The 27,324-nt window shown below is 40.8% G+C and overlaps 1 protein-coding gene and 1 pseudogene across 1 annotated transcript in view; both read right to left on the bottom strand.

The window, feature by feature from the left end:
• LOC141579017 (cyclic AMP-dependent transcription factor ATF-5 pseudogene) overlaps positions 1 to 11,827 on the bottom strand; it is a 41,834-nt pseudogene extending 30,007 nt beyond the window's left edge.
• LOC141579018 (uncharacterized) overlaps positions 1 to 27,324 on the bottom strand; it is a 151,975-nt gene that overhangs the window by 79,876 nt on the left and 44,775 nt on the right. The gene's annotated exons all lie outside the window — the stretch shown is intronic.

Below are 27,324 nucleotides of genomic sequence, written 5' to 3'. Positions count from 1 at the left end.
CTTCTTGGTCTTTCTAGGTGGTTTGATGGGTTCTCCTGATATTGAGATGTCACTGCTTTAAATGATGTCCTAAACTTTATTGGAGTTGTTTTTGTTAGGATTTGAAGTCCTAAGAGGGTACTTGTGTATTTAACTAGGCAGGGACCCAGGGGGAAAATTGGGAGGAACTAGGTTGGCTGTCTTTTTGAACACTAAGCTTAAATTGGAAATATTATGTACATGTGATCAGAATGAACTTTTTGCTAGTGACATGAGAGATTGAGCCTGCTCATCTCTGAAGAAGAGGGACATTTGCTTTCTCCAGCCACAGGCATTCTCAGGCAATGGAGAACCTAGTGGAAGTGTCTGAGGATCAGTCCTCTTGATGGTTATTGGTTCTGCAGGGGATCCCACTATAGCAATTATGCTAATTCTGCTGGACAGTGGGCACCATAAGGTGGATTGCCTAGTGCTCTGAATCCCCATGCAGTTTCAGCCACAGAGAGGAACCAAGACAAGTAGGAGAGACCAACAGTGACTTCTTAGGGAACTAGACTCAGAAGCAGCACATTTGGATTCATCATTGGGCCCTGAGAACATTGTTCACATCATAACTGATTTAGGAGACAAAGTTAATAATTGGAAACTGTACCTCAAAGTTGGAACAGCTCCTGGAGAGGCTGGATCTCTGGCTGGCTTCCTGTGTGACTGCAATGAAGCCAGTTCTGGCAAGAGCTCAACTCTGAAATGCTAGGATGGAGTTTTTTTGACATTCCAAAACTGTAGATAAAACTGACTTGATAAGACATCTTTTCAAAATGCTGACCTTGAGAGAACAAAAGTATTCCTAGAAGAAAGACTGAAGTTATAACTCTTAACATGTCCTTGAAACGTACACACAGCCCCCTTCACTTGAGACTATAACCTTGGCTTAACTAGCATATAATGAAAGGGAAAGGGAGAAAAAAAAAAAAAAAAAAGAAGAAAAGAAGCTTTTTAAACTCAAGCAGGAAAACTGTAAGATCTCTGTTTGTGTCCACCTGGATGGATGTCTGTCTGTGCATGTGTTATAAATGATATGTCCCTACCTTCAGAGGGTGTCATCAAAAGTGAATTTGTAAAAGAACTTTATTTAATTGACTTAAAAAGTAAATGTTTACCAATCAAATATATATAAATGTCACTTAAGTCCAAATTTTGAAGGATCACATGATCTAAAATTAATCCTTAATGAGTAATAATTATATTTTAGACCAGATATTTTTTTAAAAAAAGGAAAAAAACCTATTGTGTCTGTTGGAGCTAAAATGTCCAAGCCTTGCATTAAATGCAGCCTCAGTATTTCCTTCATTAACTTTGACCCCATCTCTGTTCAAATGGTCAATTACTGCTCTGATTGACCAAGGAAGAGGCAATAGGCAAAGATGTTGGTTAAATCCAGTAGCGTCATTTTTTTATCTAGATATTGTCAGTTTTATAATTTGTTTGTCAAAGTAACATGCCGGTGTGCCTTCCACATTTAATATCCTCTCCAAGTCACTTTGATCAACTCTGACTCATAGATCACTTCCTAATTTTATTGAGACTTTGTTTCTCTGTTGGTTGGGTTGACAAGCCAGGGGGCATTTCTGAGAGTGGAGAGCTCAGACCTGAATGTTCTGTGGTCTTTACCAGAAAATAGACCCTCTGATTCTGCCAAACGCACATGTGCATCACCCATCAAGGTTCTCCCACTTGCTCAGTCAACGGGACAGCCCAGGCAGAGGTGGGAAAGAGAAAAAGAAAAGCAAACACAGGGATTCATCCAGAAACTCAGGCAGGAAACATGGTGATGCGAAAGGATGTTGAGGGGGTCTTTAAAGGTACCCTGGCAGAAAGGTGCAAGGCTTTGTGTTTGAGACTCCAAGTGAGTTTTACAACAGTAACATTTTTAACTGCCAATCAACAGCCTAGGGTAGTGGATCACAACTTTTGAGTTTCATGGATTTTAGGAATGTGGTTTGCATTGGGCAGTGACTTCTCCTCACCATTCTGGCCCAGCTCTCCCTTGAGGAGGAACAGAGAGAGGGAGCAGGGCAGACTCCTTCTAGTTGGTTTACTGGCTGGTGTCTCCTTTGCTGCTGCTGCCTGCTCCCTAAACTGCCCACCCAGCTGGACCACCAACCAGGGTGCCGTCATCCACATTGGCAACAGCTTCTGCCAGCCTTTCCTCCATGTCCTTCAGGTGCTGACTCGGTGGTGGCTGCACGTAGTCCTCGCTCAGACCTGGTCTCACGATCCCCACTCGCTGCTCCACTGCCCAGGACAGGTTCCGCTGGCACAAGTGGGTGGTGGCATGCCTGGCTCACCGGCTGGCAGATTCCTCATTTCTGAAATAGTCACTTCAACTCACCCGCAATCAAATATCAAATCTCTGCTCCTGAAGTAGGTACTCTGGAACCTGAAGCATATAGTTCATCACTCTGCCCATCACGCCATCCTGTTCTCCTGATTTGGTGCTGCCCCATTCTGATACAGGGAATGGGAAGAATGTAGAGATTGTCATTATTTTTTATGACACTAACAATACTAATAATAAAATTAAAATGTATAGGTATTTCTTTATTGAGATACACTGTTGGCTATAATATTTCTAAGCCAAGCTACCCAGCTCGTTCTAAAAATATCAACTCTTAAAAGCTCTTAAATCTATACATGAATAAGTGAATTATATGATGGCAATTTAAAAATGACGACATTAAGAAAAGAAGAAACAAGGGGATTAACTTGTTTTTACATGTAATGCAATCTTTCAGTGAGAATCTATATAGAAAATATGACTTATGTTTATCACTAGTTAAATTGAGCAGCACCCCAGTAATGGCCCTCATGCAGTCTTCCACTGCTTTGCCCATGTGATTCGTGATGTTCTGGTGAGGCAGAGGCTGACTGCCAGGTAAGTATTTTCTGTTCTCAGCACAGTTAAACTGCTTAATGAATTCTCCCTCTTTAAATATTCTAGGAAAATGTGAATTAGATAAATACATAAATAGAGCACCACTGCTTAAAATTTTCCTTCCTTCAGAACTTCCCTATATAAATGTTCTAGCTCTGGGGAATTTAAGTGGAATTACATATTTGGGGGGCCATTCTGTGCTAAATGAGTTTACAAAATATTTTTTCAGCTATGTATAATCCTATGTTAAAATACCCTTCACCCTGTGTTCTTTATGATACAGTAAACATCAAATTTCAGTTTTAAGTCAATAACTAAGTACAATAGTATAAATGTAAAATCTATATCAGAAACAGCTATTTTTTATGTAAAATAAACACAGCTGAGTTTGTGTCAATATATAAAGCTAGGATGCTCAAATCAGCACATTCAGACTCATTTCTTTACAATAAACCTATCAGGTCTGGCTGAAGCAAGTAATTTTTACAAAACCATTAATATAATATGCTCTCAAAATCATTCAGAGAAGGTAGAGTTAGGACACTCTGCTTATAATAAAATCTACACGTACTGAAGGTGATGTAGGTAAGCATTAATATAACAAAAAGGTCTGGGTTGGGATATTCTAACATGTGGGACATTCTGTACTTAACACTTATTTCAATGCACAGAAACAGAATTAACTATCTAAAGATTTAAGCTTTGAACCCTCAAAATTCTGACTAGGTAACTAAATGTTTACAGAGCAAAATATTTTGGGAAATTAAAATGCCATAGGCCTTGGGAGATTTCCTTGAACAAAAACATAATAAAGCCATCTGAAAATACCACTACTGATCATGATTAGTAATGTTTTTTTCTAACTTCAAAAAAGTTAAACCCAACTTTTATATGTATGCTTTACTTTTAAGAGAATGTGTCAAAGTCCTAATGAAAATGAGGAACTGATTCTTTTTCATCATGGGCTATGTCCTATATTCAGCATCCAGACACAATGTTAAAAAATTGTTAGTATCTTTTTACTTTTTTCTATGCTATTAATATCAAAAATTAGTAAAACATTTTTTCAGTAGTTTTTCATTACAGAGAATCAATACTTACAGAATTAAATCTCTGGTATGGGATGTGAGCTATGATAACTAAATAGCGTTTTAATAGTATAAACTGACAAGTTAAGAGAAGAAAGGTCATGAGAAAATAACCTTACATAATTTATTAAGAAAAAACTTCTGGCATTAAACTCTAAATATTTAGCAAGTAAGACTAACTCAACCCATAATTAGGAAATACTTACAGATGAAAGAAAGTATTTTTTAATAGCCAAATAAAGTAGGATTTTTAAATAATGCTTCTCAATCCCAGGAACTTCAATACCTGATGCTGCTGTGACTCATCCAAGGTTTTAAAGAACATAGCAGAAATAGAAGCAAGAATAAACAAATGGGACCTCATGGAACTTACAAGCTTCTGCACAGCAAAGGAAACCGTAAGTAAAACAAAAAGACAACCTACGGAATGGGAGAAAATTTTGGCAAATGAAACTGACAAAGGCTTGATCTCCAGAATATACAATCAGCTCATACGAGTTAATAAGAAAAAAACAAACACCCCAATCCAAAAATGGGCAGAAGACCTCAACAAGCAATTCTCCAAGGAAGACATACGAATGGTCAATTGGCACATGAAAAAATGTCCAATATTACTAATTATCAGAGAAATGCAAATCAAAACTACAATGAGGTATCACCTTACACCAGTCAGAATGGCCATCATTCAAAAGTCCACAAATGACAAATACTGGAGAGGCTGTGGAGAAAAGGGAACCCTCCTACACTGCTGGTGGGAATGCAGTTTGGTGCAGCCACTGTGGAAAACAGTATGGCGATTCCTCAAAAGGCTAGGAATAGACTTACCGTATGACCCAGGAATCCTGCTCCTGGGCGTATATCCAGAAGGAATCCTACTTCAAAAAGACACCTGCACCCCAATGTTCATAGCAGCAACAGCCTAAATGTCCATTGACAGATGACTGGATAAAGAAGATGTGGTATATTTATACAATGGACTACTATTCAGCCATAAATACCAACAACATAACGCCATTTGCAGCAACATGGATGTTCCTAGAGAATGTCATTCTAAGTGAAGCCAGAAAGAGAAAGAAAAATACCATATGATATCACTCACATGTGGAATCCAAAAAAAAAAAAAGCCAAATCATAAATACAAAAGAGAAACAGACTCATAGACATAGAATACAAATTTGTGGTTGCCAAGGGGGTGAGGGGTGGGAAGGGACAGACTGGGATTTCAAAATATAGAATGGATAAACAAGATTATACTGTATAGTACAGGGAAATATATACAAGATCTTATGGATGCTCACAGCGAAAAAAATGTGACAATGAATATATATATGTTCATGTATAGCTGAAAAATTGTGCTCTACACTGGAATTTGACACAAATTTGTAAAATGACTATAACTCAATTTTGAAAAGTTAAAAAAAATAAAGAACATAGCTAGCATTTCATGTGCTCTTGGGTACATTAAAAAACTGGGCATGGCACATTTAGTAGCCAAGCTCGTAACACTAGAAGAAAAGAGACTAAGTTAGGGGAACTAAAATACCTAGTGCATTCGTTTTTTGTTTGCGTAGTACCAAAACAAGCAAAAGGACACGCGGTGGGGTGGGGGTGGGTGGTGTCAAAGCATCGTCCATACAGATCACAATAAAAAAAAATGAGCAAACCAAATTATTAAAAACTTATTGATGCATAGTATGGGATTAGGCACAGTACATTAAAAATATAAATAAAACATGATCACTTTCAGTGTATTCCTTACATTATTACTAGTAAGCAAAAGTAATCTCAGCTACCTTTCATAATGCTTCTCATTCATAAAGGTTATAAATAATATCTAATTGGACATATTCCAAATGTCTAGATAATTCAGTCAAATCAAGATATTAAATCCATTATAGTATGTAAAAGACGATTCCAATCAAATCATACTACAATCAAATTTATCATTTGTACATGTAAAATTTGGGGTAAGAAAGAGCTGAAAAGATTCTTTAGCATAACACTCTTTTAAGCATCTGGAAGCTGAATCCTATTCTATCCTTATGAAAGACTACATCATCCAACTTCCCTCCATCCATGTATAATCAAGTCCCTTAAATAAATCAATCACATTTTAACTTATCACTGGCTATAACCTACACCGATGATAACAAAATCATAAATGTTTGGCTTTGCCAGTTAGAATTTTTTACTGAGAAAGAGGATGCATACGATTATCAAATACAAAAATAAGATCTTACCTAAGGCAAAGTGTGTTTAGAGGCCCGAGAGCTCTTCAAGCCACTTAACAAGTACTCAGTTTGACCAAATTCCACCACATCACTGAAGTGCTTCAAATCCTGAACAACAGTATATAACCACCAAGGAAACAGAAGTCCACTTCCTTGTAACTCTGAAGTAGCGTATTTAAATCTGTGGGCTTCCTGGGCTCTATTATCAGATGGCAACTGAAAGAAATGCTGTAAAACATTGGTAGTAGTAGGATAAGTTCGTGGTTCAAAATTGAGAACCAGGGTACTAATGTGTGTTCAGGACATTAAAAGGCTGGATAACACACAAAATTCTATCTAAGTGCAGTAAAACTGTACATAGCTGCCTACTTCTTTGTCTCCTTTTCCACATTTCAGTGCAGTAACTACATCTTGGTAGGGCTGAGTAGGTATTATCACAGTTTTTATCACTTGGGGTGGTGGTGCAGGAGCCTTAAAAACTCCATCATCTTTTTCATTTGGTTCCTTTGAAGACAGCCTCACCTATTAGTAAAGGTATTAAGTTAGCTGATCTAAATGAATATATAAAAATAGCAACATGTCATCTATTTGGTAAATTTAGCTTAATAATAATAACCCCCTCTCTCTGCTAAAGGTAGGAGGAGGCCTCTGAAAGGTCGTAAGGGATACTTTAAAAATTCCATGCACTACAAGGTAAGCCTCATGTATGTTTCATTCACAAAAGAACCACTCAGGAATTCCTTCTGGTCTTTTAAAACTTACATTTCATACAACTTGCTATTTGTCCCCAGGACCACTAGGAGGAATAAACAACCACAATTACACACATAAATAGCACTTATAAGCAGCTCAGGATGGACAGGAAAAGTACAACAAATGAACAAAAGAATTTTTAACTAGAGGCATCATAGTTTGGGCAGGAAAACATAGCCATCATATGCACAGTGATGGTTCTATACTAGCAACAGGAGTGTAATTTATCAACTTAAGAAGACAAGGAACTGTACATTATATTTTAGAATGATTTCTACCCCTATTTTGTTGTTAAACAGAACTCATTCTTTGACAGCTCCAGATGGCTGAGGTGTTACCATTAGTGAGAAGTATTAATGTATGGTCCTATCACTCATTCTGAAGAAAATAATTTGATAAGAATCTTTTTCAAATGTGTTTTGAATTGAAAGATATTACTGGAATGCAGGGGAAAGTTCTACTCTGAAAAGCAAATTAATCACTCAAAGCCACTTTAAGTTCAATGTAATTTATAATATAGCTCTTAATGTAAACATGAAATACACAATACTGCATTTCCATAAAGTGTGGGTTAGGAGTAAATACAGTCATTCAACATTTTTAAGGCTTTCATTTATAACCTAGTAATACCAGCATTTCTGTTATTCTGTCCACAATCTTCACTTTTCCAATGAATTAAACTAAAGCCACTAAATTTTAGAGAGGAAGTCAAAAATAAACTATTAGAAAAGCCAGAGACTCTCAAATTATGAGTGAAGAGAGCAACTGATTAATTAATTTACAATTCATTGCACAAACATGAAATTGTAAAGTACAGCTCACTTACTGTGACACTCTGAGGTTTTACTCTGGTGGCCCAGGTAGTTTTTCTAAGTCTGGATGGTTTCAATGTCCAACACTATACAGAGCTTTTGTAGGAGACTGGACAAATGAGAAAAAGATCAACTGTTTCCACCTTACTTTGCTTCCTGATAAAATTACTTCATTTTAAAAATTAAAAATTATAAAGAATAGTTGAAATACAGAAACACATGTCCTAGACAGAGGACAGACAGTACCTGGCCCCATAGCAGACATGGTGTCACTGGGCTTTTCTGCCACAAAATCAACATGAGCACTCGGCTAAAGGGATCCAGGTCCCAGCCTGTCTCCTAATGGCTTTATGTTCTGAGAATGTAGAAATGGTACAAACAAAACAGAGGGAAGGGGAAGGAGAGAACTGACATGTGATGCAACTAAAGTTTTAACTTTTCAGAAGTCACAGCTTCATCTATTTTATATTTATCTTAGGATACTGTAGCTTTTTTTTTTTTTTTGAGGTATAGTTGGCACACAACATTAGGTTAGTTTCAAATGTGCACCATAATTATTCCATACTTGTACAAATTGTGAAATAATCACCACAACAAGTCAGTTGAAGAGTCCAAGCTGGTACTGTTTGCCACTCAACAGGCCAATAATCGAGAGAGGAGTTGTTGGGACAAGGAATAGTGACTTTATCCAGAAAGCCAGCAGATGGAGATAATAGCAGACTAGTGTCCCCAAAAACCTTCTTACCCAAGTTTGAATTCAGGTTTCTTTTATACTGAAAGGGGAGGGGTTATGGTTGGTTGGGGCAAACCTCCTGGTGCCTGAATCCTTTGATCATTGCTGTAGATCTGGTCACAATATTCCTATAAATCTCCACAAGACAAATGTTATTCTCTCTTTTGCAGTTTTTTCCCCCTTTTTATATGAAAGGGAAGTTGTTCTTCTTTAAAGGTCAGAACCTTCAGAATAGGCTCTCCTGTACATTTCAAGCTGGAGGCAACATTCCTTCAGTGATTACTTTGTAGCAAAAGCAATAGAACACAAAGGTTAAAATCAAAGAAACAGATCAATATTGACTCAGGTTTGTTCTTTCCTATTTCAAATCTAGATGACAACTATCACCATACATACATAAACAATGTTTTTCTCTGATGAGAATTCTGAAGGTCAATTCTCAGCAAGTTTCAAATATGCAATCTATTATTATTAAGAATGGTCACCATGCTGCTTCTTACATCTCCATGAGTTATTTGTATTAAAACTGGAAGTTAGTGCTCCTCTTCACCTTCAAACAATTCACCACACTCACCTCCTGACTCTGGAATCACCAATCTGTTCTCTGTATCTATAAGCTTGGATCTTTTTTCTTAATTCCTCATATAAGTGAGATCCCCTAGTATTTGCCTTTTTCCAAGTTTTTTTTTTTTTTTTTTAGCATAATGCTCTCGAGGTCCTTCCTATTGTCACATGGCAAGATTTCATCCTTTTATTTGGCTGAATAATATTCCATTGTACACCTATATCACCATTTCTTTATCCACTTATCTGTCATTGAACACTTGGATAGTTTCTATACCTTAGCTGTTGTAAATAATGCTGCAGTGAGCATAGGGGTGCATATATCTTTTCAACTTAGTGTTTTCCTTATATGCATGACTGGGATATTGTATGGTACCCCAGCAACTGACACATTGTAACTGACTGTCATTCAATTTAAAAAAAAGTTAATGTTTTCCTTTTCTTTGGATAAACCCCAGAAGTGGATGGCTGCTTTGTATGGCAGTACTATTTTTAATTTTTTGAGAAAACTTCATTCTGTATTCCATAGTGACTGCATCAATTTACATTCCCATCAATAGTGCACAAGGCTTTCCTAACCTCAACATCCTCTCCAATATTTATTTTTTATATATCTAATAGCCATTGTATTTGGTGTGAGGTTATGTCTCATTGCAGTTTTCATTAGCATTTCCCTGATGATTAGTGATGTTGAGCTTCTTTTCATGTACCTATTGGCCACAGGTATATCTTAATATTTTTTTTTATAACACAGGGAAATATATTCAAGATCTTGTAGTAGCTCATGGTGAAAAAGAATATGAAAATGAATATATATATTCATGTATGACCGAAAAATTCTGCTGTACACCAGAAATTGACACAACATTGTAAACTGACTATAACTCAATAAAAAATTTATTTAGCCACTCTACCCATTTTTCATCATAGCACTTGTTTATTTTTTTGTTTTCTACTGACTTGTATGTTTTCTCATATATTTTGGATATTATCTGCATATCAGTTATGATTTTCAAACATTTTCTCCCTTTTGGATCAAGCTTTATTTATTTATTTATTTATTTATTTATTTATTTATTTATTTTCTTTATTTTTTAATTTATTTTTTTATTTATTTTTGATGGTTTCTTTGGCTGTGCAGAAGATTTTGCGTTTCATATAGTCCCATTTGTTTATTTTTGCTTTTGTTCCCTTTGCTCTGGAGGCAGATCCAAAAAAATTATTACCAATGCTCAGGTCAAGAAGCTGACTGCCTTTATTTTTCCCTAGGAGTTATATACTTTCAGATCTTACATTAAAGGCTTTAATCCATTTTCAGTAATTTTTGTGGATAGTGTAAGATGGTGGCCCTGTTTCCATTTTTTTGCTTGTGGCTGTCTAGCTTTCCCATCAGCATTTACTGAAGAGATTGTCCTTTCCCTATTGTATATTCTTAGCCATTATTTTGTAAATAGACTTAAGTAACTGATGATATATGCATAGGTTTATTCCTGAGCTCTGTATTCAGTTCCAGTCATCTGTGGGTTTGTGTTTATGCCAATGCCATACTGTTTTGATCACTATAGCTTTGTAATATACTTTGATATGAGGGAATGTGATGCCTCCAGCTTTGTTCTTCTTTCTCAAGATTGCTTTGGCTATTGGGTGTCTTTTGTGGTTCCATACAACTTTTAGGATGGTTTGTTCTATTTTTGTGAAGAATGTCATTGGATTTTATTAAAGATGGCATTAAGTCTATAGATTGCTTTGGGTATATGGGCAGTTTTAAAATATTAACTCTTCCAATCCATGTGGATGGAATATCTTCTGATTTATTCCAATTATTTTCAATTTCTCTCATTGATGACTTACATGTATTATGGATATTGTTCATCTGAACTTTAGTGCATTGTGCATCAGTTGAGATGAAACAAGTGACTGCTTGGATATTTTAATTCAATGGTTCCCTGTGTCCTTGAGAACCAGCTTTCCCAGTGAGGAAGAAAGGAGATATAGATGTAACAAAAAAGATTCAGTAAAAATCTTAGAGTTGACCAATTGAATTGATTGTACCTCTATCAACTATTGAGTATTTTATCACATATCTAACATCTGGCTCCAGCCAAAAGCAGGGGGGATTCCAATGTTCAGTAGTAAATATTCAATATCACTTCCCACTTTAAAAGAAACCAACATTTCTAGAGAAATGATTGATTCTAATCATGGGCAGGAAATATACAAGATAAGCTGGAAACATCTTAGCAAACCAGATATCAAGGGAGCATTCTGACAACTAGGGTCACATTAAAAGGACTTAAGAGTGAACCTGAAGAGGCCCCACCCGGTTGAAGATGAGTCAGTTTGAACATCAACAGATATAATAACTCAATGTATTAAACGCCATCAAATGTACTTTAAGCCTTGATTTCATCATGTTTTAAAAATTATTTCATCGTCTTTGCAGAATCATAGGAATCATCATTATCTTGATGATGGATAAATGAATGAAAATAAAGAACCATCTGACCTGCCTTTCCTCTATGAACTGTTTCAACGGGTGACCCAACAGTAGATGAAGGGAAATGTCTCTTTATAAAATTAAAGATGCTGACAAATGAAAAATAACTGGTGTGATCATTTTTCAGCTCCAAATGGATTGATGAATGTAAGCATAGAATATCATCCCTGCTCACATCTCAAAAAAGGCAAACAACCAGACGTTATGTGGCCCCTGATGAAGATGAAAGAGCACATATTACCTCGGGTCTCAGCAAACATCCTTACTCTGAGTCTGATCAAGCCTTGAAGACAGCTGGAAATCTGCAGGAAACGGAGAGAAGAGAGGGATGTGCTGAACTGTGTCATGAGTACACAGTCCGCAAAATCCATCCTGGAAAAAAACTATAGAGGGAAGGGCTTAGGATTTTCCATGGATACAGTTTTAGACAGAGAAAGGAATGGAGGAGGCACGTACAGACTAAAAGTGATTTAAAGACATCAACACAATGAGCAAGCCTCATCTATAGGGTCTAGAGAGGCACACTTGGGTGGTAAGAATAAAGAAACTCAAGGAGATTAATGACTGTAAAAATCAGGACAGTCAGTACTTTTGGAAATAGGGAGCTGGTTGAGATTGGGAAGGGGCAGAGGGAGGGTATTCAGGGTTGGCTAGAAAAGCACAATTTCTTGGCCTGGATGGAGGTTAAAAGAGTGTTCTTTTTTTGTGGCATACTTGATTTAACATATTATACTGGTTTCATGTGTATAAAATAGTTTCAAATTTTTATAGATTATACTCCATTTAAAGTTATTTAAAATTGGGGCATATTTCCTGTAGTATACAGTGTATCTCTGTAGTTGGCATACTTGTTCATTTATCTATCTGAAAATATTTATGCTGAGTGAAAGCAGCCAGTTACAGAAAGATGTCCCTCATATAAAACGCCGTGTTTTCTTTAGATGAACATTGTCAGGTTCCTACTGGACCATGTGTTGCAGAATAGAAATGATACGAATTCCTGGGCTAGAACCTAGGCATTGACCACATATTGTCTATCATCTTATCTGAATGCCTTTAGGCATGAAATGCATCATTTGGGGGAACTTGATTTTCTTATTTATCAAAATGAGAAGGATATCTATCTCAGTTTATTTCAAAAAAAAATGGGAATTTGATGAGATAATTAACATCAATGCCAGACAAAGAGTAGACAGTAAATGCTTAGGAAAACTTTTTTTGATGCAATATATAGAAAAAAACAAAAGCAACACACAAAAATTACTAGAGCTGATAAAAGAATATGGCTAGGTTGCAGGATACAGGAGTAACATACAGACATCAGTAACATTTCTTTACACTAATAATGAATTATTACAAAAAGAAAGTAAACAAACAATATCTTTTAAAATCACATTCAAAAACATAAAATACAACAAATAAATTTGACCAAGGAGGTGAAAGACTTAGATGCAGAGAACTAAAAAACATTGATTAAGGAAATTAAAGATGACTTAAAAATGGGAAAAATATCTCATGTTCTTGGATTGTAAGAAGCATTATTGTGAAAATGCCCATAGCACCCAAAGCAATGTACAGATTTAATGCAATCCCTATCAAATTACTCGTGACATTTTTCACAGAACTAGAACAAGTCATCCCTAAAAATCACATGGAATCACAAAAGACCCAGAATCACCAAAGCAATACTGAAGAAAAAGAACAAAGCTCAACAAATAAGTCTCCCTGCCTTTAGACAATACTACACAGCCACAGTAATCAAAAGAGCTGAGTATTGGGAGAAAACACAAATGGATCAATAGAACAAAATAGAGAGCCAGAAATAAACCCACAGAACTTTGGTCAATTAATCATTGACAAAAGAGACAGAAATACACAACAGAGGAAAAAAGACAGTCTCTTCAGCAAGTGGTGTTGGGAAAACTGAGTAGCAGAAGGGAAATCAATGAAGTTAGAACACTTCCTCACACCATACACAAAAATGAATTTAAAATGGCTTAAAGACTTCAATAAAAGACAAGACACAGCAAAAATCTTAGAAGAAAACATAGGCAAAATATTATCTGATGTACATCTCAGTAATGTTCTGCTAGGGCAGTCAACCCAAGCAATAGAAGTAAATGCAAAAATAAACAAATGGGACCTAATTAAACTTATAAGCTTTTGCACAAGCAAAGAAAACCATAAACAAAACTAAAAGACAACCTATAGAATGCGAGAAAATATTTGCAAGAGATGAGACTGACAAGGGCTTAATTTCCAGAATATATAAACAGCTCATACAACTTAATAATCAAAAACCAATAACCCGAACCCAAAGTGGACAGAATTCCTCACAAGCAGTTCTCCTATGAAGACATACAAATGGCCAATAAGCACATGAAAAAACGACAATGTTGCTAATTATCAGAGAAATACAAACCAAAACTACAGTGAGGTATCACCACAGCAGGCAGACTGATCATCATCCAAAAGTCCACAAATTATAAACACTGGAAAGGGTGTGGAGAAAATGGAACCTTCAAACCCTGCTGGTGTAGATGTAGTTTGGTGCAGCCATTGTGGAAAACAGTATGGAGATTCCTCAAAAACTAAAAATCGACTTACCATATGATCCAATAATCCCACTCCTGTGTATATATCTGGAGGGAATTATAATTTGCAAAGATATGCACCTCAGTGTTCATAAGAGCACTATATACAATAGTCAAGATATGGAAGCAATGTAAACGTTCATGGACAGATGACTGCATAAAGAAGTTGTGGTATTTATACAATGGAATACTACTCAGCCATAAAAAATAATGAAGTAATGTCATTTGCAGCAACATGGATAGACCTGGAAATTGTCATTCTAAGTGAAGTAAGCCACAAAGAAAGAGAACAATACCATAGGATATCATTTACATGTGGAATATAAAAAAAAGACAAATGAACTTATTTACAAAATAGAAACTGACTGACAGACATAGAAAACAAAATGGTTACCAAGGAGAGAATGGGATAGGGAGGGATAAATTAGGAGATTGAGATTTACAGATATTAACTAATATATATAAAATAGATAAATAATAAGTACATACTGTATAGTACAGGAAACTATATTCAATATCTTGGAGTAACTTATGGTTGAAAAGAATATGAAAATGAATATATGTATGTCCATGCATGACTGAAGTATTATGCTGTACACCAGAAATTGACACAACTTTGTAAACTGACTATATTTCAATTATACACACACACACACACACACACACATACAGAGAGACACACATACAAAAAATACACAAATGGGACCTAATTAAACTTAGAAGCCTTTGCATAGCAAAGGAAACCATAAATAAAACAGAACAACAACCTACAGAATGGGAGAAAATATTTGCAAATAATACAACTGACAAAGGTTTAGTTCAAGAATATATAAACCACTCATACAACTTAATAATAATAATAAAAAAACCTCACTCCACAAATGGGCAGAAGACCTAAAGAAGCAATTCTTCAGTGAAGACATAGAAATGAACAACAGGCACATAAAAATGCTCAGTAACACTAATTATCAGAGAAATACAAATCAAGACTACAATGAGGTATCACCTCACACCAGCCAGAGTGGCCATCATTCAAAAGTCCACAAACCATAAATTCTGGAGGGGGTGGGGAGAAAAGGGAACCCTCCTACAGTGTTGGTGGGAATAGAGTTTGGGGCAGCCATTATGGAAAACAAGATGGAGATTCCTCAGAAAACTAAAAATAGACTTACCACATGGAGGGAAATCTAATTCAAAAAGATGCATGCACCCCAAAGTTCATAACAGCACTACTTACAATAGCCAAGACATGGGAGCAACCTAAATGTCCATCCACAGATGATTGGATAAAGAAATTGTGGTATATTTATGCAATGGAACATAACTCAGCCATAGAAAGAATGCAATGCCATTTGCAGCAACACGGATGGACCTGAAAACTGTCACTGTAAGTAAGCTGGAAAGAGAAAGAAAAATACCATAGGGTATCACGCATATGTGGAATCTAAAAAAAGAAAAAGGAAGACACCAGTGAACACAGCTGTGAAACAAAAACAGACTCACAGATGTAGTAAACAATCCAATGGTTACCAGGTGGAAACTGGGTGGGAAGGGGTAAATGGGGAGTTGGAGATTTGCAAATGTTAACTACTACATATAGAAATAGATTTAAGAAAAAATCTTCTGTATGGCACAGGGAACAATACTCAATATCTTGTAGTTAAGTTTTATTGAAATGAATATGGAAACAAATAAATATATATATAACTGAAACATTATGCTTTACAACAAAAATGGATACATTGTAACTAACTATATTTGAATTAAATACATAAATGAATAAAATGCCATGTTATATACAGTGGAAGAAAGCAGATTGACTGAGGACAGGAGGAGGGAGGTATGGATTACAAATGGGCATGGAGAAACTTTGGAAGAAGATGGGTCTGTATTTTTCTCTTAATCAGGCTGATGCTTTTATAGGTATATACATATGTCAAAACTCATGGAAATGTACAGTTTAAATTAGTGCTGTGTTTTGTATCTCATCTGTCTACCCATGAAGCTGTGAATAAAGAATCACAGACTGAATGATTTGAAGCAGTATTTCCCCCACCTTTGCTGGTGTTAAGCAGCCCCAGTTGCCGTGGAAAATCCATATTCCTGGTCCTACTACTGAGCCCTCTGGAAAGCACCAGGTGAACTGTGCTTTCCACAAGAGTCCCAGGAACTCTCATGCTCAGAAAAGTCAGGAAACACCGGTGGAAACTAAGTGGTAGCAGAGAAGGAGCCTTCCTTGATCTTGACCAAATTATCATCAGGTGAAGCCAAATGAAGCTTTACCAGCAACAGCCAGGGGGAAACAGATCTTTGATTTCCTAGTGTTTCCCACAAGCACATGATCATTAACTACCATGTAACCAAGATTTGTCACCAGTCTCTCCTTGAAGGAAATTTCAAAGCGCCCCAGCATCTTATATCATTGGAGAACCTGGGAGAAAGCTAAGCCAATGGGGGAAGTGGCTCCCCCTGAGAACCAGGTTATTGCAATGATCCAATCAGGATCCCGCCTCCTATAGAAGAACATAAAGAGCTGTGCTTAACTTTTCATCTTGAAGGGTATTTGCTGGCTTCTGTTGTGAAAAAAGGTGACTTTAATGCCAGGTAAGGCAAACTAGAATTTTTTAATATTTATATAAATGTAGTGGTGTGATTGGAAGTCATTAAATTTTTTTTCTTAAAACTAGGTAGATTCAGGTATTTCTTTTGATATTCTTTTGAGTATTGCAGTTCCTCAGATGTGTTATGTATGCCCTATGTCAGTTTTTCTTTACATTTTAAATTAATTTGTGGTATTCTTTATATGAGATTGAGTTTAACTCTTTGTTTTATTGATGCTGAAAATGTATTCTTCTCTGTATCACTCAGTATAACTTTGTTGCTTATGTCTGTTTTCCTTTATGGCAGCTGTGCTTCCATTTTCTAAGAAAAAATATAAACACTTTTCTTTACTTAACAAGACTGAAATTACACAAAGCATGCACTCAACATAGGAACTGAAGTCAAATTTATGAACTTTGGAAATGGAGGAGAAATTTAATACACAAAACTTAAAATTACTAATTGGAAACAAACCAATTTTCTTGATGGGTACAAATAAATGTTGGTTTCTGCAAAAGGAATGTATTGTTTTTCTAACTGAAAATAGATGAACCCTGTAAAGGCAATCTTTAAAAGTTAGTTTATTATGACTAAGACAAGAAATACTGCAGCAAAAAAAAAAAAAAATCTAAAAAAGACAATGTACAATTTCATAGCTATAATTGGCCATGTTAGGCTATGTGAATAATTTTCTGGAAAACAAAAGTTACCAAAATTAAATCTAGAAAATATAAAAACTCTGTTAACAGTTCTCTTTCTTGAAAGAATTGTAAAAGTTGTCACACATTCACCTCAGGGTGGCCTGAGGAGCTGATGCCTTTGAGTTATTTGAAAGCTTGGCAACCATTTTACAAAGGTAGATTCTCCCCACCCCAGCATCCACTAGCTTCCCCAGGATCAAACTGGGGCTTGTTTAAGTTTAAAACATACAAGCAGAAATTCCTATAGACACAGAGCTTATTTAATTTATTTTTAGTAGTTTGTGTCCCTTAATATTTTACCCCTTCTTGTCCCACCCCCTTTCCTCTCACCACTAGTAACTAGTTTGTTCACTATATCTGTGAGGCTGTTTTGGTTTTACTATATATGTTCACTTGTTTTATATTTCTGATTCCACATATAAGTGATAACATCCAGTATTTATCTTCTCTGATCTATTTCTCTAAGCACAATATCATCTAGGTCATTCCACATCATTTCAAGTGGAAAAATGTCATGCTTTTTTATAACTGAGTAGTACTCAATCATTCATATACACACACACACACACACACAAATAAAATACATTATATATATGGTTTGTTTATTCATCTATTGCTGGACACTTAGGTTGCTTCCATTTTGGGGCTATTGTAAATAATGCTGTTATAAATATTGGGTTGCAACTATCTTTCTGAATTGGTGCTTTTCTAGTCTTCAAATATATATCCAGGTGTGGAATTTCTGGATCAAATGATTGTTACATATTTTGTTTTGAGGAAACTCCATGTTGTTTTGCATACAGGCTACAACAATTTAAATTCCCATCAACGCTGTACCAGGGCTCCCTTTACTCCACATCCTCATGAACATGTGTTTCTTGTGATCTTTTAAATGATGGCCATTCTAGCCAGTGTGAGGTGATACCTCATTGGGGTTTTGATGTGCATTTCTCAGATGATTAACAATGTTGAGCATCTTTCCATGTGCCTGTGGGCCATCTGTATGGCATCTTTGAAAAAAATGTCTATTCAGACCTTGTGCCCATTTTTTAATGAGACTGATATGTTTGTTTGTTTGGAATTGAGTTCTCTGAGTTCTTTACACATTTTGGATATTACCCCCAATCAGATGTGAATTGCAGTTATGTTCTCCCATTTGATACCCTGCCTTTTCTATTTGTGCATGGTTTCCTTTGCTTTGTAGAAGCATTCCAGTTTGATGTAGTCTCAGTTGTTAATTTTTACTTTAATTTCTCCTGCTTTTTGGACTCAGAGCCAACAATTAAAAACCAAATCTGATGTTAAGGAGCTCACTACCTAGTCTTTCTTGTTATATGGTTTCAGGCCTTCTATTCAAGGCTTGAACCCATTCTGACTTCTGTTCTCTGGATGATGTAACAGAGCAGTCCAGTGGGAGTCTTGTGCCTGTAGCCGTCCAGCTTTCCCCACGCTATTTATTGTAGAGACTGTCCTTTCAACTACTGTGCGTTTCAGGCTTCTTTATTGTAAATCTCTTGAACATACATGTGTGGGTTTATTTCCGGGCTCTGTATTCTGTTCCACTGATCTGTGCAACCGTTTCTATGCCAAAACCATACGGTTGAGTCACTACACTTTTGGTTCACTTTCTCCTTCTCTAAATTCCACCTGGAAAGCCAGCAGTGGGGCAGGGCTCCTGAGCACTTCAGGGGCCTCTTCCCATGGAGTCAACAGCAGGCTCTAGAGCCCTCTGGGCTCACCTACAAGGCAGCTGCAGGATGAGTCATGGGACTCGGGGCCTGGGGGCCTAGAGCCCCAGCTTCCTGCCACTTCCCAGGCAAGCACTGGGGCCCATGAGGCCTGGTCTCCTGGGGCTATGAAAAGGACCTTGGGGGAAGAAATGAGGGCCCAAGGCTGAGCAACCTCCAGCATTTGAGGGAAACCTGAAGGAGGGGACATCCAGGTAAAGAGCTCAATTGGTTCGGAGCCTATAGCTTTTGAAGGCTGGGCAGGGGGTGGTCCTTGGAAGAACAAACAGAGGCCAGTGTGGTTGACTGAGGGGCCAGGTGGGCTGCTGGCAGGAGGAGGGGCTTCAGGTCTGGCTGAGGATCAGGGCTTTTCTCCAAAGTGTCCCTGAGAGACTTCCTCTGTGTTAGCAGAGTGAGAGGAAGAGATGCTTTTTAAATACCCCTCCCTTGGATCAGAGGGTGTGATAAAGGGAAGCAAAGAACATGAATCTGGGACAGTGTCAGTGGTGGTCTGCACAGGGAGAGGGAGGGACATACAGAGGGGTGATGAATGCACTTGGTGTTGGGACCCAGGGACGGTGGAGGAGCTGACTGCATGTGGGGTAAGGAAGACCGAGGGGGCAGACACAGCCCTGGGTTCTGGTTTGAGCAGGTGGGGAGATGGAGTTCCTGCATGGATGGGGAAAGAGTGGGAAGAGAGTTCCAGAAGGCAGCTTGGGGCCACTTAAACCTTGGACACATGAGATTCAATCAGTTCTGATGCACTTCATTTATTTCATGGAAGTGTATTTGATTTACAATGCTGTAGAATAGCATACTGCTTCTGTTACACACATATACGTGCTTTCTCACATTCTTTTCCACTATAGGTTATTACAAGTTACTGGATACAGTTCCCTGTGCTCTGCAGTAGGTCCTTGTTGTTGATCAGTTTTGTATGTACTGCTGTGTATCTGTAATCCCACACTCCGGATTTCTCCCTCCCCACCACCATTCCCCCCAACCTCGGTAACCACAGATTGTTTTCTATGTCTGTGAGTCTGTTTCTGTTTCATAAATAACGGCATATTTATCACTTTTTTATATATTCCATATGTAAGTTATATATTTGCCTTTCACTGTCTGACTTACTTCCCTTAGTATGGTAACATCTACCTCTATTCCACTGAGTTGGAAATAACATTCTTCCATTCCCTGTTATGGCTGAGTAGCGTTCCATGGTGTATGTATACCACATTTTCCTCATCCATGCATCTGTTGGTAGACATTTACTTTGTTTCCAAGCCTTGGTTGTTGTAAATAGAGTTGCTATAAACATTGAGGTCTATGTCTGGGAAACCTAGAGATTATCATACTATGTGAATTAAGTCAGACAAAGACAAATATTATATGGTATAATTAGCATGAGGAATCTAAACAAATGACAAAAATGATACCATTTTATAATAAAGTCACTGGGAGAAACTGCTTCCCAGGGGGTTTCAAGCAAGCGGCGGTACACGGCTGATGAAAAATACTCTGCACCTGATGTCCTGGACTCTGTTTATATTGGGTTTGGACCTGGATAAAAGCTGACAGGCAGCCTACACCTTGGGGAGAGTCATTTAAGGACAGGAACATATAGGAAGCAGCAAATGACACTGACAAGCCTGTCTGGTGATGGCAGCCATTATCTGCCTGTCTGTCCCTGAGCCACTGTGCATCCAGCCAGAGAAGCCCAGCCTGCCAGGCTGTGTGCCCCATGAAGGGGACAGTCTCCCTGCCCCCAGCACTGCGGTACTGAGTGTGGGCAGTGGAGCCTGACTGTCTTTGAGTCTGTGATTCCATCTCCAGCCCCCGCTACTTGGATGGCCTTGACCTCCGAGCCAGGGGACTCAATACCTCTTATGGGGTTTGCTTTGGAAATTAGAAACTCAGACCTCAGGATGATCTTGTCCACCCCTCCCACATGCAGGCAGTTTTATCATGGCCACATAGAGAGTGAGCACTGGCTTAAAAGGCTGCACAAACACACACACACACAAACACATGAACATTGACATTAAATATGGGCTATGAGGTGGAACAAGAGAAAAACGTGCACAGGGGAGTTAGTAAAAGGAAGAAAAAGGGTGTTGGAGGCATCACCCACATGGGACACCTCTCCCCCATTTTTCAGGCCTTATTCCACATACGCCTGAGGACAGCCCTAGAAGTACCCGCTAGAATCACCCCCACTGTGCAGGGGGGGAGACAGACAGGCCTGGACAGACACCAGGACTTATCCAGGATGGAGAACAGGTAAGAATGAAGAGCTGAGTCTGGAAGACAGGTGATCTCCTCACCGCTGTGCACAGAGCCTCCCCGGGAGCCATGGGGAGGGCAGGGCTGCTGTAACTGTGGAAGAGGTGGGTTTGTGTGAAGGGGGTGAGCAGGCAGCAGCCCAGAGGGCTGTGTGTGGACGTGTTGTCTGAGGAGGGGTGTCAAGGAAGTGGGCCCCAGGAAGTGAAGTCACCTCTGTGACAAGAGACCCCCAACAGAAATGGAACCTGGTTACCAGGCACCCACATTCTAGTGATGGCCTCAGAGCCACCTCACTTGGCTGGAGACAGTTGACCGAGAAAGGTGTTCTCTGTGTCCTGATTTCCTGGGGCTTCTGTTTTAGGAAAACCTGGAGTGAGAGGTTTTTCAGATGCTGTAGACATTGGTTCAATCCTCAACCCAGATGCCTTTGTTTTTTAACCAGGAGGTCACCTAAGGTAACACAAGGTGGCCTGGAGCAGGCCAGTCCTGGCCTGGCCACCTCTGGGAGCCCTCCCTTGGCAGGCCCACTTGCCCTTGTCTCCATGTCAGGGAAGGGGGACTTGAGGGGAGGTGACCCCTCTGGGCTGGAACTGGTTGTTAAAGCCACTTGGAAACCTGGTGGTCCTGTCATGGCCACACCCAAGTACAGGGCTGGTGGGGGTAACAGAGGACTCCTGAGTGGCCTCTTATCTGTGCCAATGGGAATCCAAGGGCCTCAGTTCTCAGCTTTTTTGTCCCCGATAGAGGTCTGTGCAGAGAGTGGTGTGTGTGTGTCTGAAGTGGAGATGCCCTGTGGGTCTGAAAACCAGCCGAGAGAGCCAGACAGGGCTCTCAGGTTTCTGCCTGGCTGCTGGGCACTGTTTGCAGGACTCCACAGAGGAGATGGGACAGGACCTGGTCCATGGAGTCCCCTGCTCCATCTCCATGCAGGAGGGGCAGGTGCCCAACGACACCAACAAAGCCCAGGACGGGGTCAGGGTGAGTGTGAGGGAGCAGAGCTGCCCCGCTCCTCCCCTGGGCTCCCTCTTAGATACCTTTTGGCAAAGAAATCTGATTCCCCGTCTCTCTCACCCGCCCTCACAGCCCAGGCCCTGCCTTAGCAAGATGCGATGTCAATGTCCAAATATTAGTAGCAATCTCAGGAAGACACTCTAATAGAATTTCAGTTCATGTTAAGTCAACGTTGTTGCTACATTTCTCTACAGAATTTCCTGTTTTTACTTCATCCTCTCATGCCCATGTTGGGCTGACAATCCTGATCCCTCCCACCCCAGGATCTGCCTCTGTGTTCTCGTCTCTAGAATGGGATGCTTTCATAGTGGTCACAGGGATGATGTAGTTCATGCAGGGAGGTGCTGTCACTACTGTGCTGACATAATGTGAGAAACTGATGAATTTAATCATCACCCAATGGCACGTGGCCTGTTGATGCTGAGAACCTTTATTCTGCTGAGGGCTCTCCTCTCCCACCTCTTGGTCTAAGTTCCTGTAGCTTGGGAATTCAGTCTGAGCTGCAACCCCACCCCCTCTGAAGGTCCATGGAGCTGCCCTGACTCATGTCTCTCATCTTCTCCACACGAGAAGGAAGATCCGTCATCCAGGAGCAGGAATTTGCCCTGTACGGCATGGAGCAGCCACAGAGACAGGCTGGAAAAGCTTGTGGCAAACCTGGTGCCTGCTGTCCTGGGCGGTGACCTCTTCTACCTGCACATGTTCCTGGGCACCTATAGAGCTTTGGCCACAACCCAGGAGGTTCTGGACCTACTGTTCCAAAGGTGAGCATTGGGAAAATTGGGTGAGCAATGACCATGGGACATTGGTGATTCAAGCACCTACAAGCAGTGAAATGGGGTAATGTCACTCTACCAATCTGAGCCTGTTTGCCCCTATGTACACTGGGGTCAAGAGAGGATCAGGCCCTAGGAGAGTAGGAATAGAGGGGGTCCTTAATGGAACATGCTTTTGGGGGACCGGGCCCCTGGACAGGTCAGCTGGAGGGGCTGTGTTTGTGCTCATTGGTCATTTTCTGCTCCCCATGAGGAAGCCTCTGCCTCCTGTGTCACTGGGATTTTGGCTTAGGGTTGAAATGCTTTCCCATTTCAAAGATGACTTGTGAGTCCATTAGCTAGGAGAGTGAGAGCAGGGATCCCTGGGAGGAAGAAGTGGGGTCCCAGACCGACTCAGGCGTGTGTGATGTGGCTAGTTTGGGGTCATTAATTCCTCAAAAAAATAGCAAGGTCCACTAGGAACAGGAATTTTTCTAGGAACAACCATCACTTAATGGATCAAGTACACAAGAGCCCTGCCTCCAGGGCTTCCGTTCTCCCAGGAGTCACATGTCACACTAGACATCACATCTGGGTATTGTTCTCAGTACAGTCCTTGTGATGTCTTTCTGGCCTCATCTAGATATGGATGTGTCCTACCTTATAGTGATGAGGATGGTGGACCCCTGCACCAGCTGAAACAGTGAGTTTATCTGAATGAAGAGGGAGGGTCTCCCTTCCCCAAAACAATGTGGAGCTTTGGACTGTGAGGATGGGCAGGGCAGGCAGAACCATGGATCCCACACATTCTCTGATTCTGGCTTGAGAGCAGAAGTCTTAGGGCTTCTCCTAGCAAAGAAGAAAGACCCATAGAGCTGTGGATGGGGCTGTAGTGCTGTGAGGGGCATCTGAGAGGTCAGAGGTCAGAGTCAGCCCCTAAGTAAACCCACAGCCATCCCCTCTCCATCCCAGCCCTGCCCCCACCCCCTTCCTGGGACCCAGAACACAAGGGGTGGAGAGCATCCTGCCAACCATCTGGTGGAGCCTCAATGGTGAGGACTCAGCTGGTGTTCAGGGGACCCAGTGAGCCTCAGGGGACAGCTGAGCCCACCCTGTGGGAGGTGAGTGGCAGGGGCATGAGGGGACCCAGGCAGGGTCCCTGGAAGATTAGGCAGCAGGCAGGTGCAGGAGCTAAATTCTGGGGTGTGAGGAGGCCCACAGGAAGCCTGGGTGGCAGACACAACCTGTCTGTTCCCTCCTGGATCGGACACTCATAGAGCAGCTCCTGTGTTCCCAAGACGGCAGTGCCCAGAGCAGACAGCCTGCCTGTCCTCACAGAGGTGCCGTCCAGTGGGGAGGGGCTGGGAGATGGACAGAGCAGTGTGACAGGCATCCTCGAAAAGGTAGAGAGATAGTCATACCATTGACCAAAGGCTGTCCCTTCAGAAGGATTGTAGAAGCCCCTCTTCTGTGTCTAAGCCCACCTCTGCCCAGACTGCCAAGTGAGATGGGACATGGAGCAGAACTGGCCTCTGGATGGCCAGGAGCCAAGGGCAGAGTGGCCATGTCCCCGCAGGGCTGCCATGAAAGCACAGCATGGAAGGCAAGGCCAGGTCTGTCACTCTGCTTCCCCACTACTACCCCCAGGGCCATGTCCTCCATCCTGGGCACCTGGCTGCTCCAGCACCCAGAGGATTTCCACCAGCCTCCAGAATTTCCCTGCCTGAAGATGGTACTAGCTTACCTAGAGCTCAGCATGCCTGGCTCAGATCTGGAGCACCAGGCCCACCTTCTCCTGGCACAGCTGAAGCTCCCAGAGACAGAGGGTGATGGTGAGGAGGATGCAGGGTGAGTGATGTGGTGAGTGGAGAGGGGAAGGCTTTGGACCACGCAGGGCAGAGCCTCCCCAGGCTGGAACTGGCCCAGGAGCGATGTGGAGGCTCAGATCACTTTTCCCCTGGATTTCGGTCTGGGAAGTCTTCCTGGGAGTGGGACCCTGGTCTGAGACTTCACTGATTGGCAGTGAGAACTTTCCTGACTTTTGGGATACAAGTGAGAAAGCAGTCCAATTATTGATGAGAGTTTCCCTTCTCGGAGCCACAGCACCAGCTCAGAGCAAGCTCTGGAAGCACCTGGAGACGTAAAGCCTGCTGCACCTCTCCTGCCCAGGACAGCTCCAGAGCCAGAACAAGCTCAAGCCACAGCCCTTGCTCAAGTTTAAGGGCCAGATGAAGGGATATACCAACTCCAAATCCAGAGCCAGAGCCTGCTCCCGCCCCAGCTCTCATTTAAGTTCAAAGCCAGGAAAAGCACCTGCACAGGCTCCAATTCTAGAGGAGGTTCAGGCAACAGCTATCCTCCATCTCAGAGCCCGAAACATCAGGAAAAGCTGCTCGAGCACTTCCTCTACCACCTCAGCCAGCCGCCTGCCCGGCCTCACATCCAGAGCCTCAGCCAACCTCAGCAAGAGCTCCCCCACCGGCCCTGGGGCGCCACTGTGCTTTGGCCCAGCTGTGACCCCACAGGGTTATCCAGTTCTAGATCAGAGACCACAACACACCCAGTTCTCCTGGTTACTCAGGTGCTAGAGCCAGGTCCTCCCCGGATACACCTAGAGCTGCTACCCGATCAGCAAGGAGCTCCAGCACGCGCAGTGCCTTCGGGGCCGGGGGCTGAGCTGCCCCGGGTGCCAGCAGCAGCACTGGAGACGTCCTTCCCCTTCCCTGTAATTCCTTCTTTTTTAAAAAATAAATTTGTTTTTACCTTATATACACTAAATTATCCTGTGATACAAATTTACCTTTAACTTCGTATCTTTTAATATTTTAAATTCTACTTGTACATGGCATTAAGCATATTCACAATGTTATATAACCCCATTTAATATCTATTCCAGAACATTCTTATCAAAGAAAGAGCTGTAAGTATCAGTCTCTCCTGATTTCCCTCACCTTCAGTGCTGGGACAACCAATGTTCCTGATGTGTTTACGAATTTACAATCCCTGATTATTCTTATTGGTGATAACATATTGTTGTGGCCTGTTGTGTCTGACTGAGCAATATATGAGGAACCTGATTATCATGGTTTTTTGCTTTAAATACAAATTTTAAATATTAAAAATAAGGCTGGTCACCAAATTAAAGACAAGGCCTTGGATGTGTTCCTCCCAGCGGAATTTCCTAGCTGCAGCAGCGGCTCCCACTTGAGCTCATATGAGCAGAAAGAGTTGTAACAAAACATATCAGGTGCTCAAGGAAACTGCAGGAAGGTCAGAGCTTCAGGCCAGGTGGTTGGGAGCTGAGAACAGGCCCTCCCACCCCTCAGGCTTCCCTAGCAGTGACTCTGCCCCATCCCTGGTCCAGCCCCTTCAAGGAGGGCATCCCTGCCATTCAGCTTCTGCAGGGGAAGGAACTCTGCCTTTTGCTCCAAACCACAAATGGGATGGAAGGTGGGCCAACATGTCCATCAAAGTAACTTCAGGGGATCCCGTGGTCTGAGTAAGACAATGGTCAGCAACGTCCCTCCTCTCGCCCAGAGATGGAGCCCCCCATGCAGAGAACATAGGTCCTCACAAAAAGGAAATTCCAAGCTCTTCCTGGAGGAGGAAACACAGAAGCCCCTGATTAAACTGGGAGCAGATGAAGCAGAGATCCCAGGGCCCAGGGGAAGGGCTTCTTAGGCTGAGGCTCTACCCTGAGTCTTAGGAGCACAGGCTCTGTGTTGGTTTGTAGGAAGTGACAATGAATCATCACATCAGAGTCTCTTTGCAAAACCAAATCTGCCTCCAGAAAACTCCTTCAGTACAGATCCCCAAACATCCCTTTTCCACTTGGAGGCTGTGGACGTTTGAGATGTTGTGTAGCTCAGAAATAGGGAGAAGGATAGGGGAGGGGATATCTACAGAGCCAGGTCAGGGCAGCTCAGGTTGTCTGACTTCACAGGAGGAGACCACTCTAACTGGATGCCAATATTTCCCTAATAGAGCGGAAAACCGAGAATACCAGGGGCAATTGGGAGTTTTTTTCCTTTCTCATGGAAAAGAACTACGAGTGTAGATT

Source organism: Camelus bactrianus, chromosome 11 (assembly GCF_048773025.1).
Source record: "Camelus bactrianus isolate YW-2024 breed Bactrian camel chromosome 11, ASM4877302v1, whole genome shotgun sequence".
NCBI classification, from domain to species: Eukaryota; Metazoa; Chordata; class Mammalia; order Artiodactyla; family Camelidae; genus Camelus; species Camelus bactrianus.
The sequence above is the reverse complement of the archived record's forward strand: the minus strand, read 5'-3'. Positions and strand labels throughout refer to the sequence as shown.